The following is a 6,000-nucleotide window of genomic DNA, read 5'->3' on the forward strand; positions in this document are numbered from 1 at the left end:
AGCCACACGTACACTGCCAAAGTCAGATGAAGGTTGCAGGAGCTGGTATCTGGAGTTCAATGCACTCAACCTGGCAGTTGCACAAAGCTCTAAGAGGCTGAAATTTGATCTGTACATGATAGAGAAGTCAATACCCCTCCTTTTGCAGAAACAATTGTGAATAACACACATTGACCAGGCTTTATGGTACAATCTTGATAAAATAGAGTAGCTGCAGAGGATAAAATAGCACTCACTATTTTAAATGCTCTCACCGCAGACATTATACCAGAAATCACCAACAACATCAGACAGCTCAGGTATTTGCTATTGGCTTGTTATTAATAGCAGGGCAGGTGCAAGGATGTTTTGCGCCCTAGGCGAAACTTCCACCTAGCACCCCCCCGTCCCCGAGCCCTGTGGCAGCTCTCCGCCCCAAGGCGCCCCCCGCGGCAGCTCCCCCCAGCCCAGGGAGCCATGCAGCAGCTCCCTGCCCCAGCTCACCTCTGCTCTGCCTCCTCCCCGAGCACGCCGTTGCTGCTCCACTTCTCCCACCTCCCAGGCTTGCAGTGCCAGTCAGCTGTTTGGCACCGCAAGCCTGGGAGGGAGAGAAGCAGAGCAGGGTGGCATGCTCATGGGAGGAGGCGGAGCAGAGGTGAGCTGGGGCGGGGAGTTCCCCTGTGTGCCGCCTCCTCCCCCCGACTTGCTGCAGGCAGCCCTCCCCACACACCCCTATCCCAGCTCCCTCCGCCTAAATGCCGACGACGACCGCGGTCGCTGCCGAAGGACCCGAAATGCCTCCCCCCAAATGCTAGCACCCTAGGTGACCGCCTAGGTCACCTAATGGGTTGCACTGGCCCTGATTAATAGAGAAAAGCAAAAGCATGGGAAAGGCTCTAAGTAAACAGCAAGTGTCTTGCCTTCTTACCTGTTAAATCAGTCATTATTTTAAATGTATGAGTGAATTCAGTGCTGGTGAGCTTTAAAACACAGGTTTTAAGCTCTGCAAGCTTCCACACACACACACCTTTGCCAAGGGGGTCTCAGTCCCAAGCTGCAGTACCTGGCGGTTCTTGTCTGGAACCATAACAACCACCGTCAGATGGAGAGAGTAGAATGCAACTACCAAAGTCAATTTCCTTTGTTAACTGAACCCAGGTCTGGAGAGATGAAGGACCATGGAGGGCTTACTGGCACGAAGAAGTAGTTTGCATATTCCATAGTGTTCCAGACAGGCTCAGGATAGGTCAAAGAGTCATTTGGTACTGCTGACTCTTCCCTTTAACTCAGGGGTCACACACTTCACCGCTTCTGCAGGTCATGCTCCCTGCATCCACAAGGGGCTCCTTGCATCCTTCCTTTACCCCACCCCGTATGTGCTCCCTGTGTGCTACTCTCCCTTCCCCCTCTATTTCAGGGTCTTCCTACAACTCCCCCCACAGTTGCCCCTTGCCAGGAGCTTGTGTGCTCTCCATTTCCCCATGCCAGCGTCTGTGTGCTCCACATGCCCCTGATCTCCCCTACCAGAGCCCCCCATTCTATCACTGCATGGCAGGGTCTCTGTGTGTCCCCCTTCCTCTTTTTTCCCCAATCCAGGGGCTGTGTGCACCTCCTCATTCCCCCACCTCTCCCTCATTTCAAGATGCTCTGTATGCACCCCTAGTGCCCCCCTTTTCCCGATGTTCCCTTTCCCCCCATGCTAGGGGCTTTCTGTTGCCTCCCATTACCATTATTATTTCTTTTCCTTCTGTCCAGGAGATAAGTCAGTCAGGGTGTCAGCATGTTAAACTCTGTTAGGAAGATGGGCAGAGATGGGCATCTGTTCAGGAATTGTACCTGTACCTGGTAACAGATAATCAGAGACTGCAGTATAAAAAGAATTCTTGGTTGCAAATGCAGAATACAAAACTGAAGATGTAAACAAGATAGATAATTTTCATAAGTTAATGACAGCAAAACCACTGCATAGTTCCAGGTAGTGTGACTTCAAAGCCGAGTGTTGCAGGAATCGTTATTTAAATGACCTTTACAGAAGTGCCAGGAACTACATTCTCTGCCATAATTAGTTGTAACCTTTCTATAAGCAGCAGGGCTGCCATGGTCCATAACTGCACTTCATAGCTGCATCCAACACAACTGCACTACGACGGTACATCAAAAAATCAACAGGGCTCCCTGTGTGGAGAGTCAGGCCGTTTTCTAAATGATGCAAATTATTCCCTGAGCTTTGTATAACCAACACTACAGCTAGAGGAATGTGTTGAAAAGCAGAGTTATCATATATAATTCAAGGTTACTCTTTCCTCTTTTACGTTTCTAGGAAACTAAATAGTTAAAATAGCCAACAAAGTTGCAGGAAAGAGACGGAGGTTTGTATGAAAACCCTACACGACTTTGATTTCTCTTTACCTGCTCTGTTCTTTTTCTTTATCTGTGCAACAGTCAACTGCCTCTGCAGTCCACTAGAGATTTACAGACCACATATTGAGAACTGCTCCCCTTAGCTTCCCAGGTCTCTGCTGGATGCGTCTATCTGTGTGTGCCTGATAATGAATACAGCCTCAAACTGCCCTTTAGCAACTATGGAGCTACAGTCACTGGGCAGGCACTAAGACAGCCTTGAAAGCGGATGGAGGGTAATCTGGCCTTTTGCTGTGACACAGAGCCCCCCTGTGGAAGAGTGCTGGCCCCTTGTCAGTTCATTGGGAATAATCACAGACCAGATCCAAACACTGCTGAACTTTGATGGTGGCAGGTGCCATTCAGAAGCTCAACCTGGATCTGTGTACAGATTTCACACCTGGCCCTTACCTGTAACAACAGATTGGACACAAACTCCAGAGCCAAATAGTTCTCCAAAGCCCAGCTCCGGCTCCAAACTGTGCCACTTCCTCAATCCATCTATTTTATCTGAAAAGCATTGGGGATAAAAAGCTCTGTGCACACAGAGACAAAAAATATTACTTAATTAAATTCCAGCTGGTCATTTTACTGACCTGAGGCTTAACTCCTTTTTTTCGGTCCAGGATAACTATGAGTTACTGATCCACAATATCCTTATCTAGCTCCTGTTGCCAGATACGGACCTAGAATGGGGTTTGCAGTGCAGTTCTGCACAAATAAGCACAAGGGAAAAAAGCAATGAGCAGGAAGGGAAGTGCAGAGGAAATCAGTCCCGTATTAATGAGGTATGCTGCTGCATAGCTACCAAGTTATTCCTGTCTAGCAGCAACAGTAAGGCCAATGAGGGGAGCATACATTTAAGAACTTCAAGCAAATGGCAAGGACCACATTTAAGCTCCAAGCCATCCGCTCCCTCCTCTGCACTTGCCCCTTCATTCCCTGCAGCCTAGAGACCAACCATGCCATGGTCTCAAGGCTTCAGCTGAGTGCAGAAGCTTATGCCTAGTGGCACCCAACCACAGTGCTGTGTTGGGGGATTGGGCAAAGCCCCATTGAAGCTGGTAGGCATAACGCCGGCACTTCATTCAAGATAAACGTAAGAAACAATCAATCTGTTCTGTGGAACTAGATAGCTGAAACAATGGGAAACCACCCAAAACAGGCCCATGGCAAGGCTTCAGTAGAAGCTGAACTGTGTACTAAGGGTTTCAGAGTAGCAGCCGTGTTAGTCTGTATCCGCAAAAAAAACAGGAGTACTTGTGGCACCTTAAAGACTAACAAATTTATTGTAGCATGAGCTTTCGTGAGCTAAAGCTCACTTCTTCGGATGCATAGAATGGAACACACAGACAGGAGATATTTATACATACAGAGAACATGAAAAGGTGGAAGTATGCATACCAACAGGCAGAGTCTAATCAATTGAGATGAGCTATCGTTAGCAGGAGGAAAAAAAACTTTTTGAAGTGATAATTAAGATGGCCCATAGAAGGTGTGAGGAGAATAAATTCTACGCAAAAGAATAAATGGACACAAATCTGACATCAGGAATCATAACATTCAAAAACCAGTGGGAGAACACTTCAACCTTCCTAACCACTCAGTGACAGACTTGAAGGTGGCAATTTTGCAACAAAAAAACTTCAAAAACAGACTCCAAAGAGAGACTGCTGAACTTGAATTAATATGCAAACTAGATACCATTAACTGTGGTCTAAATAAAGACTGGGAATGGTTGGGTCATTACACCAATTGATTCTATTTCCCTATGTTAAGTTCTCCTCACACCTTCTATGGGCCATCTTAATTATCACTTCAAAAAGTTTTTTTTCCTCCTGCTAACGATAGCTCATCTCAATTGATTAGACTCTGCCTGTTGGTATGCATACTTCCACCTTTTCATGTTCTCTGTATGTATAAATATCTCCTGTCTGTGTGTTCCATTCTATGCATCCGAAGAAGTGAGCTTTAGCTCACGAAAGCTCATGCTACAATAAATTTGTTAGTCTTTAAGGTGCCACAAGTACTCCTGTTTTTTTTGTGTACTAAGGGGTTTCCCCCGGAGGTTGATATAGCAAATGCAGGGGCTGTGACACTAATTGATAGAGCTGGATGTGTTTGTGTGTGACAGGGAAGCAGCAGAATGACACAGAAGGACGTAGGGTAGGAGCAAAGAAGACTCAGACACCCTCAGAGAAGCCCTGGTAGCATGACCTTGGGAAAAAAGTTAAGGAGACCTTTTATGTTTGGGCACATGATGGCTGAAAGTTTCTTTGCTCAAAGTTCAAAGCCTCTGTCTCCTGTTGCTGGATTCCTATTATGTTCAGTGAAGCGAGATTTCACCCATTCTTTGTAAATAAAACAGGACTACATCAAAGAGATACGTGATTCCATCAGCAATTTCTCCTCCTTAGAGAAACAACCCACTAGATCCACCACAGTTGGCTAACTGCTTGGGTCAAAACAAAAACAAAAAGGTCAAAGGTTTCCTTTCACACTCGGTCTTGAAAAGCAACAGCATCATGCTGCTGGCTGCACGCTGCACAGGACTCCCAGGGTCCAGGCCTAAATGGATGGCTGCTTTTATTCTTTAACTGGAATTGCAGGTGCCTCTTTATTGGTTGCATAGCCTTGATTGTCCACGTACCATATATAGCATTAACTAGGCTTTCAAACAGAGATGACACATAACTGTTGATAGTGGGGGAGAGGGCACAATTTAAAGGTTCTGGTGGTATGCAGCAGGGTTCAGGGTAGGGAATATAAACCCAGGCAGCAATCTGGGGGGCACATGACCCTCTCCTCCATACATGTCACCTCTGCTTTCAAACCAGTGGACTGGACTAGCTAGCTCAAAAACTGGGAGGAGTTGGGGGAGGAAGGAGAACTATTCAGCAAGTTTTCTTCCTCACACTTTTATTCCGGAAGTTACAGAAGATGGGGAAAGATGTGCCCGGTTCTGTAACAATCAGACACAGAGCTCTGCCTCCTCAAAGGCCTTTTCCAGTTGTTTGGGGAAGACCCTTGCCCCACCTGCTCTACAAGGCTCCTGGCCCTGAGCCTTCAAGGAATAGAAGCACAGGTTTTCCCCAAGCACAGACTATTCTCTGAGTTGCTTCCTCTTCCCCCATATCTGCCTTTGTCATTTTTCTGGATTCTTGGGTACCAAAACTTAAAGGGGGCCACGCCACGAGGGTGATTTTGTGGATTGGTAGACCTGTTGTGATAATCGGGCCTACCAAATTTTCCCTATAAGCTCAGCTATAAAGTAGTGAGTGTAAGTTCATAAGTTACCACAATAATCTATAATAACAACGTTGATGGGGAAAGGTACAAAAGGGAGATGGAGACACTGAATTAGCCCAAATTGAAAGGCTTCCTGATACAATTCAAGGACTGTATTAAGATCATGCCTGGTAAATAAGAAAAGTGAATCAGTGAACCAAAATTGGTGTGCCAAAAACTAGCCCTAACTGGGATACAAAATAATGAGGGGAAGAGCTATTCCACGTACAACTTCCTTTGCATGTCCTTAAGGAAAGAAACTGCCACCTTCACCATCTCCTGGGACCCTGAGCCTTCACCATCCTGATTCTGAGAGATGTCTGGAAGAGACCA

The sequence above is a fragment of the Mauremys reevesii genome, linkage group 15 (assembly GCF_016161935.1).
Source record: "Mauremys reevesii isolate NIE-2019 linkage group 15, ASM1616193v1, whole genome shotgun sequence".
Classification (NCBI taxonomy): domain Eukaryota; kingdom Metazoa; phylum Chordata; order Testudines; family Geoemydidae; genus Mauremys; species Mauremys reevesii.